Below are 14,079 nucleotides of genomic sequence, written 5' to 3'. Positions count from 1 at the left end.
CAATCCATGAAAGCATTCATAAGTGGTGTCAGCTGACTTGCCTCTGCACTGCCCTCCAGAACTAGAAGGTAATTCCAGGGGGTTTTGCGACCACCTACACACAGAATGAATTTCAGATGGCAGACATTTTTAAACCTAGTAGGAAAAGAACCCAAATTATTCCATCTGAGATGCAGCTATTGGAAGCTAAGGATGCAAAAATTACACTCCTACATTGTAACTATTAGCAGTGAGGATAATTACCATCACCACAATGAATTCCTCATCCTTTACAGTCTTTTAAGTCAAAGCTGCACATAAGCTGTTACTGGGAGGGAAGCTGTGAGCCTGCTGAAGTTAAGTATTCAGGGAAGTTCTGCAAATTATGTACCCCAGCTTGTGACTGCATGTCTTCACAGTCCCTTTTGATCTGTTAGTCACCATGCTTAATGACATCTAAATAGATACTCTCTCCCCACACTCAGAGACTACTATTTCAGGATGCTACTAAAACATGTGACATTTCATGCTGTACCACTTGAAATTAAAATCTGTTTTTCTTCCAGCTGATTTGAACAGTAGTTTGGTTCCATGGATACACCCACAAACAGATTTAAATCCAGTCAACATCAAGGCTATTAATTCAGCTATAAATCTGCTTTCCAAACCCAAACCTATTTTCTGTAGCCTGGCAGACAATGCTAATGGAGTTCTGATCTCTTCCCTTTTTCTACTTTATTTTTGCTTACACAATGCTGAAATTAGTGATGCTGGTATTAGCACATTTAACACTGAGAACCGATCAAGTATGCTGTCAAGGAAGATGTGGCCAACAAAATGCCAGTTCTGCAAATTCCCCTTATTCTTTAATGCTACAATTTGTAACAATGTGATTTAACTACATTGCTCGGGTGTTCTTTATCAGGATCAAGTCACATTCACCAGCATACAAGCAATTTATTATTACAAAGTACATGCATTATTTTATTTTGCAAAAATTTTACAGATTAAAGAAGAAAATTTAGGTACTCTGAACACTTCAGATGCATTGGTATTCTGAAATGGGATATGAGCAACTTACAGAGGGGCAACTTTCGAGTGTACACATTTCTGCAGGAACAAATGACCCACACAACTTTACTATCACCAAGTGCTACACCAGGCCTACAGCCTGGCTTCATGTCAAGTCACATAAAAAACCAACTGGATTTTTACCTCAAGTTAAATTAACTTCCACTAAACCCTGCTACTGCAGACAGCAGAGAAGCTGTAGGCTTTATGGGTGTTTTCTCTTAAGCCTCCAGCCACTCCTACCCTGATGCAGATCCACTACTGCCAACAACAGTAGAGAACAGCTGCAAACTTAAATCAGAAGAATGCTTTCAAATATAGTACAGCAGAAGTAAATATGTCTGAAAACACAATCTCAGCAATTTGCCTGAATGTCCACAAGTGTACATGATGTTCAATAAAACAATAACCTTAAAGCAGCTTAGTTTGTGTGAACCTTGTTGATTTTCTATCTGTACAATGGAAGCAGTGATCTGGAGGCACTGAGAAAACAAAGAATCAATTTTTAAATTGTCATAAAACATATGACTGAAACTATTAGTTGAAGCTTGGGTTTTTGGAGAAAACAGAAGTCCAATGGAGAAGCATAATTTCCTTCAGTGTATTCATCAGCTTATTTGTGATATTACACTTGGACAAAGGAATTGGCGGGATGGATAAAAAGGTACAGTATCAAAATAAATATGGATAATTAGATTGTTTGCAAAGCTATACAGAATGTGGTTTAGTATCAGATAATGGAGTAAGCCACAGAAAATGTGTAAGAAATGAGACAGGAAAACAATCAAGCTTCCCTTTGGAAGCCATGGCATCAGACCCAGTGAGCTCAATGAGCATAAAGCTTGCAAAGCCATGGGATACATGGAAAATGTGCACACTGTCTGCAAAACAGCAGCTTTATGCAAGTCACTGATTGTTCCTGACTGTGATTAAGGCCAAAGGGCTCTTCCCCAAAAGCACTGGGAGCCAGCAGGGAAGCAAGAGGGCAGTGCCAGGGCAGCCCAGCTCCCTGAGGGCAGCCCAGCTCCCTGAGGGCAGCCCAGCTCCCTGAGGGCAGCATGAGGGCAGCCCAGCTCCATGAGGGCAGCCCGGCCCTGCACTCCTGCCCAGCTCTAATCACAGCAGCAATCAAAGCTGAGCCACATGACCACAGACACTGCAAACCGGGCAGAGAGCTTCAACAAAAAGGCAGCAGCCTAACAGCCAGTAAAGCAGTGGCACAGAAGACAGCTGAGAGTCACGGCACTAAGTAGCTCACGTTACAATTATAACTCAATTAAATGGCAGTTTCCTAGTAGTTTGGAATTACCCCTTTCCTTTCAAAACACTGCCCTACATTCAAATGTGCAGAGAAGCAGCAAATCACCACCAGATTATTGTCAGACTTCTCCCTGGGATCAGAAATAAGCCCAAGCTGCAGTAGTGCCCGAGCAGCCACGGGTAAGTTTTACTCTCACTCTTCCCTCTCCAGGAAGGTAACACCAATGGGATGGCTAGGGGCAGTGGCTACCACCCCTTCCTCTGGGCAACAAAATTGGGAGTGTTTTGTCTAGAGGATACCACCCACTCCCAAGTTCTTGCCCTTCCAAGCAAGAGCAATGACTATTATAGAGTCTAACCTGAATTTAGCAAACAGGCACTTCCAACTGGTACTATAACCTTGTCTAGCTAACAACTAACTGGTTTTGAGTTAAAAAAAAAAAAAAAATTCCCTACAATCAACTGAAAAAAACTTCACATCATAGCAGTTATAAATGCAACTCTTCATCTTACTCCAGGCTGCATATTTCCCAAAGGTCAAGGCAATATGCTTAAAAATTACACTGACTTGTTCTTATTTCACATTTCTTGAGAATTTAAGCTTTTTTTTTAGCCAGAGCTTTCCATCATCCAGATAAAAATGCAGCACTCTAACGTGGAGACAATTTACACCTGAGGTAGGTAGCTGGTGTTCACTCGAACCTGCTTTGCAGGGTGCACTCAGGCTAATTCACTCAGCTGCTAATTACCCTCTGCTGTCCAGCACACAGGACACTTCTCCAGGTCATCCAGAACCAAGGCCAGGTCTCCTGGCCTGCTTGTGTCCTTCTGTCCCAGAAGGTTCTTCAGAGCCAGCAGCACAAGGCTAGCAGAGCTGCCCCACACCTGATGTTGCAGCAGCCCCAGCCAGGACCTGGTAAGTCCCACAGGGCTCCCCTGGGACATGGCCAGACCTGGCCAAAGAGCCCAAGGTCCACCCATGGGCAGCAGACGGGAGCTTGGCTTCTCTTAGGTTTGTTTTCTCAGTGAAAGGTGTGATCTAACTGTACAATAAGTAAGCAAATAAGTCTGTGTCAGCACTAACAAAGCCTGAGCAGCTGAAAAAAGATGAGCTTGGCAGATTAAGAAAAATACAAAACAAAACAAAAAAACCAACCCTAAAACAAAAACACATCTCAACAGGCTGCAAAAAGCCACAGAAGTGGAAACACCAGTGTAGAACAACCTGGCTGCCAGGCCTCCCCCAGGCTCTTCCCGGGCTTCCAACACAGCATCTGACGTTGTGCAGGGAGGGGAGGCTGGAGTGGCAAGGCTGCAATTAAAGGCGTGTACTGCACTGCTGTCAGCTGTTAGTATTCATTTGGTTGCTGTTTTAGGCTCAAAATCAGATCTGCTCTGCACTGACAAGAATAATATTTACGGGTCACAAGCGGACCCCGTGAGCTCGGGAGCCGCAGCCTGAGGAGGGGCACGGCTGCCCCGGCACCTCCAGCACCTGAGCCCCGACACCAGGACCCTGCGAAATCCACTCTGCCCCCACTCTCTGTGTGTTCCTCAACACCCACTCATCAACAGATTAACACAACTGCTACATTCATACCAAGAAAGGGGATGCAAAATATATTCTATGTACTAGATACAGTCTATGCTTCCTGCACCACTTTTGGTACTGGCAGTACAATATGGCTAAAGCAGATCATTGTTTTGTATGGAACCAATAAGTACTGATAAGGCATTTATTTACAGAATTTATTTTTGCTGCCCTCCACCTTGTGTTACAGTATCAACTGCTGGTTTCTCATTTTTGCCTTTATTATTGTTTGTATATTCTTGCATTATCCTAAGCAACACGTATTTGATGTAGCTATAAAAAGATAGAGCCATGCTGTGTCACAACATGGATTTTCTTTTAACTGGAAAAAAAAAAGCAAATATTCTTGTATTTCAAGGTGCTTAAAAATAGAACATCTAAAAATAAAGCACTAAAAACAAGGGATCAGAAGAGACTGTATATTCAGTGCCTGAGAACCTTCTTACTTTGTCCATCAGAACTCTCACTAAACTACAACCACCTACATGCCATCAATAATCATTCTTCATTCCCACAAAGGGAAAAATTGCCACTCTGAATCTCTGACAGCTTTTTTCAGTAGCAAACACCAATGTCCCATCACAGTGCAGAAGGGATTCTCAGCCTCCACGAGGGAGTAGGAGTGTCAAGTGATCACAAGTATGACCTTTTCTTCCCCTTTTCAATTCACACAGTACTACTGCACAAAATCCTTTTAATTCTGGAGCATGTGCCAGCTCCAGCTACCTCCTCAGCTCAGTATTTAAACACAACAGTAAATGAGACAAACACAGACATCAGCCAAAGATGTCACAAAACTGACAAAGCTGCACACCATTTACTTCAGACCTGACATCAATGCTTCTACCAGAAGAGGCCTATCACCAGTCCCAGAGATACATAATTTGTATCAGTTTTTCCAGCTAACAAGAAAATAAACCCACGGCTTTCTGCAATGATATCATCTGTCAAAATTAGCAAACTTTTCTAATCCACTTAGAGGAATCTTTCACATATTTCTAAAAAATGAAAGGGTCTGCCGTTCCCAGAGAATATTGCAAAAATACTTAATGTTAATTTTGGTCCTTGACTGGGATAATCAAAACAGAGAAGCTATAGTGAACAAATGGGCTCCAAAATAGCTCTTGTACATTTTATGTTAGAAAAAATACTTATTGGCTGCAATGATCTGACCATATTTCTGAAAGGAAATTAAAGGAAGACAGCAGAAGCAGCAAGATGGACAAAGATAAAAGGCCATTTATTTAAATTTAACATGAGGAAAATATTAAGGGAGACGAAAAGCAGTGCTTAAAGATTTGAGGAAATAGCAAAGCAAAAATACTGAGCATCTAAGCAGCAGGACAGACATCTTAAACAGAGAACTCAAAAGACCAAAAATGTATTAAGGAATGGAAACTACAGCAGGTTAATATCCAAAAAAACTCAGCTAGGGAAATATAACATTGAGAAAAAAGTTTCTGGGGAGAGAAGTGCTCTGACTGTTTGCTCTGAGAGAGGGGTGGGTTCAGCCCAACACAACCTGAAGAACTGACCCCAGAGCTGGTTACAGGCTGCAGGAGATCCCCTGATCCAAAACGCTGCTCCCATCAGCTCCTGTGCAGGTGCTGCTGCCCCAGCAGGGCCTGGCCCAGGGCAGCTCCCCACCATCACCTCCTGCTCCGGGCTCTGCAGCCAGGGAGCAGCCAGGCTCTACCTCCCTGCAGCCAGGGCTGGGAGGAGGAGACGTGACAGCAACCAGAGCCTGCTGCTCACCTGGCCAGCAAATGCACACTAACACAACAGGAGTTATGAGAACATGGGAGTCTACAGGATTTACACATCATGCTCATTTTCAGGCGTCAGAAACAACATTGGCATTCTTCTAAGATAATCTCTTCTAAAATATGCTCTTCTAAGATATGTAACAGGACATTACCAGAATAGAAGTTACTTCAGTATTTGACCACAAGGCTCATCTGTTACATCAGTGTTAACTTTCACTAAAAGTTTTGAAATATTGTTTTTAATAAGGCACAGCTACACGACAGACAAAAATAAGGACAGGAATGAGCTCAAAAGGGACAGTGCAAATGCGCCTAAGATTTTGAAACAAGAGACTGCAGGAGATACTGGGAAGGAGTTAATGAACTGTGAACTCCTATTTGCTTATCCCACAGCTTGTTGGGTGGCTTTGTCCTGATGTTACAAGAAATACCTTTCCTAAGGAAATGCAATACTGTTAACAACTTAATGTGGCTGACTTGCTCTTAGATATTTATTGCCTTACTTCACTTACTGAACAGTCTCCAGAGCTGTTTGAAGTCTGCTCCTTGTGGCACAAGCAGCAAGCTTTCCTGGGACTGGTGGATCAGTAGAGGCCCTGGCTGCCTTGCAATGGCAGCTTTGAGTCCCTGCACGTGTGCACACACAGCACCACAATCCCCTCTGTACTGCAGTCACTGCGCTGAACAGCATTCACACCCACTAACTTTTGATTCTGGGCATATGCAGTTTATATTTGCATATACCTATCATACAATTTTTAAAATGTAAGAAATTACAACAAGTATTTTCATCTTGGCTATGTCAATCCTTGAAGTGTTATAAAGATTTTGTGTGTCACTGTTCTCCATTAAAGACAGGCTTCAAAGGGGTTTAAGCAATCATACACCTTACACATAAAATTATTATGGTCATTAATTGAAAAACATAGCTTGAAAACTCCATTAGAGGATTAAGACAACATGCCGCTGCCTGTACTATAGCAGGAGACTGAAAATCTTTTTCCTGGATCATCCTGCAACTAAATAATAAACTGAAGTCCACTGGGAGATTGCCATGTGCTCTCCAGAGGGAGGAATCTCAGAGCAAGGTGACTCGGGCTCCACGCGTGGGACCAGCACCTCAGCACGCACTGGAGTGGGGAGCATGCACATGCTGGGCTGCCTGCACTGTGTCAAAATTTCAGACCAAGTAAACCCCATACTTTTTTACATTACAAAAATACCACCCCAGCCATGTCCTGTTGTAGCTGCTGTCAACACTCACTCCCCCGGCCCATCGGCAGCTTTTTGAATCTCAGGCTTTAGCAGCGGGCTTTAGACCATCAGGCCACAATCCCCGCAGTGAATTCCTTTCTCTCGGTCACTGCCCTCTCTGTAGGGCTGCAGCCGCTCCTGCTCCCTTCTGTTCACGGAAAATGAAGACATTTGTTTCCTCATACTGCGAGACATCACCCTGAGCGCTGAGCCGAAGTGTGCCCCCGGCAGCACCCCCAGCCGACAATGCCGTGGCAGAGGGCTGTACCGGGTCACCCCGAGTCCCCAGGACAGGTCTGGGCTGGCTGCCCCCAGCAGCAGGCTGAAAGCCAGGGGTTCTCGCTTCACCGAGCTGCAGAAGCTGCATCCGCCACAGCAGCTCAGTGGTGCTCAGCCCGGACTGCCCTCGCATCCCTTCCCAGTACCACAATGCTCTCCTTCCCGAAAACAGAGCAGGGCAGCGCAATATTAAGAAAAGAAAAATAAACATTTCAGCTTTATTCTTCAGCTACAGGTTTTGCTTTTTTTTAGTCCATGCAGAATGCACATTAAGAGCAATGCAATATTTCTGAATTACTTAGCATTTAAACTGATAACAAGACAACACTGAAGGATGAAATGATACATTTTTGCAATTATTAAATTATTGGAATTATTTAACAACTACATTTTGTTGGGTATTTGTCCTCACCAATTACTACTGAACTGTAAGAACACAACATGTTAGGCAGATTACAGACCTTATTTTAATACTGCTTTTAATCAAGAATATCAAGCAAGATGTTTTTATGCCAACAATTTGATTTAGTTGAGTAACAGTATGTAGCAATTCCACAAAAATTGAAAGACTAATTTCTAAAATAAGCATTAGCTAAATCATGGCCCTGAATAACAACTAAATTTAAAATAATTTGGAAAAACTACAGCTGAGTCTCTTTTGGGTTTTCTTAAAATATTTTCTTCCTTTTAAAAAAATCAATTTTCTGAACTTATTAAGTTTCTGAACTTATTTACAAACCAGAGGGACTATAGATATTTTTTCTAAGTGGAGACTGTCATGTAGTCACATGCCTGCGGCAGTTCAGACTAAAGAAAAACACTACTGCAACAGGCATGACGAAACTGCAAAAGCTGCAACACAGCAGAAAACTGTGGCCAAGACTTTTTTCAACAGCATGTACCAAAAAGCACCTTTGTGCTGACATCACCAAACTTTCTTGGTGCTATGCACTGCTCGGAGCTGTAACATTTAACTATTCTGACACCACAAATAAGATATGCAGTCAACTGCTTATTTCTTAACCTGGGCATAAACGTGGTCATGGGTTTCAAGTTCACCTATTTTTGAGGTATTTGCTTTGATCTTCCCTCTTGTATGCACAGTTTCCAGGGGGATGAGTGGGGCAGGACAAGACAATCACTGCTCTGCGTACAGGGTGGAGCGTGTGATAAAGAGCTTATCTGCAGCAGACCTGCTTGTAGAACTCCAATGCATTTTGTTAGGTTTACACAGGATTTTCACAAGTCGGTGGCTTCAAGAACCACGTCTTTCACGTTTGGTAGAGCTGTGTAACCTGCTCCTGGGCTGTGCTCAGATGCAGGGCTCAGGGCGGTGTGTTCCTGAACAGGTCACTGCGCGGGGGTGCCTGCACAAGGAGAGCTCCAGGCAGCACGGTCCAGGGCCCTGCCGGCTGTGGCACTGGAGCTGGGATGTGCAGGGAGCAGCGGAAAGGTGTCCGGCTCACCCACACAGCAACGACCCCGTGCCCAGGAGCTGGCAGCCCCCCTCACTGCGACACCGGCTGCAGGAGCGTGCTGGGGGGTCAGGAGGAACTCCGCACTGGGGGAGGTTTGGATGTAAAAATTGCTTTCTATGTTGATTTTAATTTCACAGAGTGCTGAGTAAAGGGAGTAAAGGCTTCAGGACTGCAGCAGCTTCCTGTTTACCTCTGGCAGCACAAACTGGGAGCAGCAGGGAAAGGCTCGGGGAGTGGTGCTCACTCACCTACAGCAGAGCCCGCACCTGGGTGGTAACACGCATGGGGCTCAACACCAGTCCCTTTAATGAGCTGTCATGTTTTGATACTCATGCAAAAACCAGATTTTACTTCAGACACTGTGGGAAATAACACTATTCGATATGTTGACTAAACCTTTAATTTAACTTCAAAATAATCCAACGTTAATATTTATTTCAGTGTATTCAGATACAAATGTTTCCTTGGTTAATTATTACATAAATACAAACAAGAATTTGTTTGAGCATTCCACCTCAGGAATTGGTTACATCTTGCCAATGGACCAAATTTACAAGTTCATTTCAACTCCCAAGAAGTTAATCAAAAACCAACAGGAGGCAAAAATCTTGGGAGAAGAAGTAAACATCAGACCCAACAAATTTCACACACTGTGCAGAATTCTCAGGCAGATACTAATCCACTTTCTCAGCTGTACAGTCACCTCTGTCAGGAGGCAACCTCATGCACAGCTTCATTCATCCTTAGTCAGGGCTTTGTTTCTATTTTAACTAATAATTACATTATGCCAGGGCAAGCAGGTCCCACTGAGTGTCCAATGTCCATAACAGACAGATTCTCATAACCAGATTATGTTCCACATGCACATTATTCATAAAGCTAATATATGTCATTTCAAGAATTTTCTAAAGCAGCTTTGACTATTCAGTCCAGGGCAGCTTTGAGAAGAAATACATTAAAAAACCAGCATATAACACTCCAGTTGTATAGAATAACTGGCTTATTGTTATTTAATCAATATGATAGTTTACTTCACTTTCTTTTATTACAGTAACTTTCTAATCTGTATGACAAGAATGCTGTTCTCTGAACAGTTTTTTTATTAACCCAGCTAGCTTAAGATTTCATACAGTTGTCTAATCTTCTTCCTCTAAAATCCTATGCTTCAAATTATTTACTCTAATTTGTATTAGGCTTGTATCCTGGTTCTGTAGACTTTCATATTTCCATAATAATTCACAAGTCAACCAAGAAAATTAAACTAAAAATCAATATACTTGATCTCCTCTAGCTCACTGCACTCTGTCAGTGAAGCTGATATTCCAGAAAGGTGGAAGCATAGAAACGCATTGCAAATATGAAGCATTCATTCCACTCTAGTGAACACCACAGTTATGAATGAAAAATATATAAAAAGTGTCTGGCCCAACATTTTTTAATACAACCATCAACAGCTAGGAGACCTGGCCTTCATGGTTATTATCTGGGCTGTGTATCACCAACGTGTATGATCTCTGCAGCCCCAGGATTCTTCTTTTATTAACTCTGGGCAGAAGTTCACTTAATAGCTAAAGTGATAGTTCCTATTGGTCTATGAAAGAGATTTTAACACAGAAACAGCCATTTCTCCTCAGTATTATTTTAAGTATGTGGGACTGTTTAACATTAATATCTAGCATTCAAATTATTCCCAAACCAAGAAAGCTAACAAAAAATTAATTTGGACAATCTAGCTATCTTCATAACTCTAGGCTTTTACCAGAGGTGTGGACAAACGCATTATTTACAAACTACCCTTCTTCCTCCATTTGCTAGGAGAAACTGATGCTATCAGCACATGCATTACATTCAGTCTCATAGACATTGTACTGGCAATTATGCTCTCAGCACAGATGCCAGCCAAGAAGCTGTTTCACAAAACCTGTAACTTTATCACCAACTTGGCAGTATTACGGAAAAAACCAAATTTAAAGGTCATTTAGGCCTTGCAATTCAGCATCAGCATCATAAATATACACAAGATTCCAATGATTTCTGATAAAGGGGAAACCAAGTGAAAAGCCAAGTGTCAACTTTGAGGAGAAACTGCTGCACACCACTGCAGATCAATACCCTGCTTTTATCTAGAAGAACCTCTGTAGTGGTGCAGTATGATGCTGCATTTTCTTTCCCCTTTAATTTCCCATTTCTATATGTTTAGCAGAATGCTAAACTTCATAATGAAGTCCCAGAACAAGTGAAACTCCAGCTAAATCACAAGGTTTCAAAATTGGGGTAATGGAGAAAAACAATTTAAGTCTCAAATGCTGAACTGTGGCTCAAGACTTTGGCTTGCAACACTTTTACACAAACCCACATTCAACTTAAATGCTTGTGATGTACCTTGCTTTCACCTCCTGGACTCATTCAACTTCAGACCTCTGACTCAAACCCACAAGAGCTGAAATAATACTGAATAAAAATATGAACTAAAACCAACTGAATTACTTTTTCATCTAAGTATAATATCCTGATTCAGACAAGACAACTGTTCAGTGAATAGTGTCTCATTCCCTGCATCCCAAACAGCCTGCACGTGAACAGATGCTCAGATTATCCAAATCCTTTAATATCCTGATTCAGACAAGACAACTGTTCAGTGAATAGTGTCTCATTCCCTGCATCCCAAATAGCCTGCTCAGATTATCCAAATCCTTTCACTTTTGGCTGCTGCAATTCATTACACTGGTGAGGCCCATGAAGCAATTTTACCTTTTTCTACATTCCATTTTACGTGCAAGATTTGTTTCTTTAAAAACAAAGTTCTGGCTTACAAAGTAACTTGCACTTGAATAGCTTTTTTCTAAGCTTACATGACAGCTTGATAAACAACACCACGGGAGAAGCTAAAAGTCGTTCAACCATGCTATAAATGCTGCATTTGACTCCATCTTGCCTGACAGAATTACAATTTTCAGTGGTGTGCTAAAAGATCAACCCAAATGCAATACCAGTAGCTGTGCCTTTAGGCTGTACCGGTTAAGGCTGCAGTGCTGCCACACAGCCCTGAGCACCACGGCTGGGAGCGAGGCACATGGGGGGACACACTCCATGGACAGGTACCACTGCAGTTCAACTTCACCTTGTTTCTAACCACTCTGTGCAGAATTCTCATAGCTTTGACATATCATTCCAATACAGTTTCCTTCCACACTTTGCCTTCTTCACACCTGACCTAGAAACACTAAGGCACCCCTAAGTCAGAATGAGAATCAGAAGGAAAACAAGAAATGTTGGGAGCGTTCCAGGAGCAATGCCAAAACCAACTTCTTAAAAAACACTGACACTTTCTACAGGCTTCTCCAATGCTGACTAAGGGCTGAACATGCTGCATTAGCATTTGGATAATCCTAAATCTGCAGACACATTTCCAGGGCTTTTACTGTAGTTACTGAAAGGGACCAAGAGTTTTGCTGCGTTTTCAAGCTGCCCAAGATCAGTCTCTTACTGTGCTGCTGCCCAGCTGCCCGGGTTTGTCCCTTTTACCTGTGAGCACTGTTCATTCCTGTCTCAGCTGGCCTTTGCGCTCTGCAGCAGCGGGTATGCAGGGCTCAGGGGTTCCTTAGCATGACCCAGAACAGGCAGCTCACAATCCTGACTTGGAGTCAGGCACCCTTCACTGAGGCTCAGCAGAGTACCAGTCTTTACATAAACATAGCTTAGATTTTGCCAAATGTAATTAACCAGAGGATAATTCTGAATAAAGGAATGTGGTAAAGTCTTTTTTAGTAAGTTTCTTGAGGTTCTTTGGGACATAAACAGTCTGTAAACAAAGTTTATAATGAATTATTCAACACCTGTAATACTGAAACTCATTGAGGCTTTCAAAACGAAAATTCTTCTAATTATGAACACACAATTAAAAAAGAACAAAGAATCATGAAATATCCAGGTATCTGCAATAACTTGCCAGTTTTATTTACGCCTAGTAAGGTTTTGTTGAGAAGGAAACCATTTGCTTCTGCAAAAAGTATTTAGGCCAACTATCAGTTGCAGGACTGCATGGAAAGACAATTTTGAGGCAGCCCGTTTTTCAAGTATAGTGTCCTTTTTAAAAAATAAATTAAAAAAAAAAGGACACAATCCACACATCTTATGTTTTCCTCCTTGTCATCATATCAGATGACTAACTGAAACCCTATGTTACAGATTCCTTCTAATCTGTCCCACTGAAATGAAGGCCAATTTGTTCCACTTCTTACAGAGCTGGATCTTCAAATATCTTCCAAGGTAACTTTACACAAACACAGACAAAAGAGTATCAACAAGACTAAGTCCAAATCCAACAACACCAGATCCAATCCTTACCCAGTTGTTGTTTTTTTTTAAACAAGCAAGGTATGAAGGCTGCCAGCAGGTAAAACAATCTGAGTCTTTGCTATGCTGCCTTTGAGAATATAATTTTTAGTATTTCAAACTCACTCCTTGTTAATAACCCAATTAATGAAAGCTGTCAGAATCACCTATGTTAAGGAAAACCCTAGGGTTTTCTCTTTACATTTTTTCAAAATAAAAAAGAGCACAATGGCAGGAACTGTTTTTTATTAAAATCTGTAAATTGTTTACAAGCAACACAAAATATTCCCTACTGTAGGTCCTGTTGCATTTAAATGCAGAAACATAACCCAAAGCCTTCGTGCACTGGAATGCCTCATCTAGTCTGGCTTTTTAACAGGTAGATGAATAATCCCACTTCACAGTTTCCTATTAAGTTTTTATATGCAGTACTGTAACACCTTATTCTAATAATTCAAATGTCTATTGATTTCATTTCAGTTTAACTTACTGAAAGTCTGTTTGGTTTTGGATTGCATTTCTCACATTTTTGCACATTAGCGAAGCGTTCAGAGGCAGCTGCAAACCAGGAGTGAAGTTAAGCTAAAGCTCACAGTTCACAGCCACATCATCTCCTACTGCTTCCATCCTGCCAGGGTAGCAGCACTGTTGGTAAGTGGGGCCCACCGAGGTCCCTGAGGGCACCAGGCCCTATAGGACTTACAGCATATGCTGGAAAAGGGAATGAAGCCACAGGACACAGAATGCTTTAGGCCTTTTAGTAAATCAGATGGGATTTGAATCTCTCAGGTTGGTCATTGAGCAACACGGGTTTGAGAGTCTCACTCCTATTCTCAAAGCCTCTGCTAAAGCAGGATATTCTATCATAGAATATCCTGAGTTAGAGGGGATCCACAAAAATCCAACTCCAGGTATAGCATATCCTCAAGAATCCCACCATGTGCCTGAGAGTGTTGACAAAACTCTCCTGGAACTTTGTAATGCTGGTGCTGTGACAACTGCACTGGGGAGCCTGTTCCAGTGCCCATCCACCCTCAGGGTGAGGAACCTTTCCCTGATGTCCAAA

At 42.1% G+C, this 14,079-nt stretch overlaps 1 protein-coding gene across 2 annotated transcripts in view; it reads right to left on the bottom strand.

The window, feature by feature from the left end:
- MYO1E (myosin IE) overlaps positions 1-14,079 on the bottom strand; it is a 78,503-nt gene that overhangs the window by 48,611 nt on the left and 15,813 nt on the right. The window lies entirely within an intron of this gene.

Source organism: Onychostruthus taczanowskii, unplaced genomic scaffold (assembly GCF_017590055.1).
Source record: "Onychostruthus taczanowskii isolate IOZ18803 unplaced genomic scaffold, ASM1759005v1 scaffold6, whole genome shotgun sequence".
Taxonomy (NCBI): domain Eukaryota; kingdom Metazoa; phylum Chordata; class Aves; order Passeriformes; family Passeridae; genus Onychostruthus; species Onychostruthus taczanowskii.
This window is presented reverse-complemented; position numbering and strand designations above follow the sequence as displayed.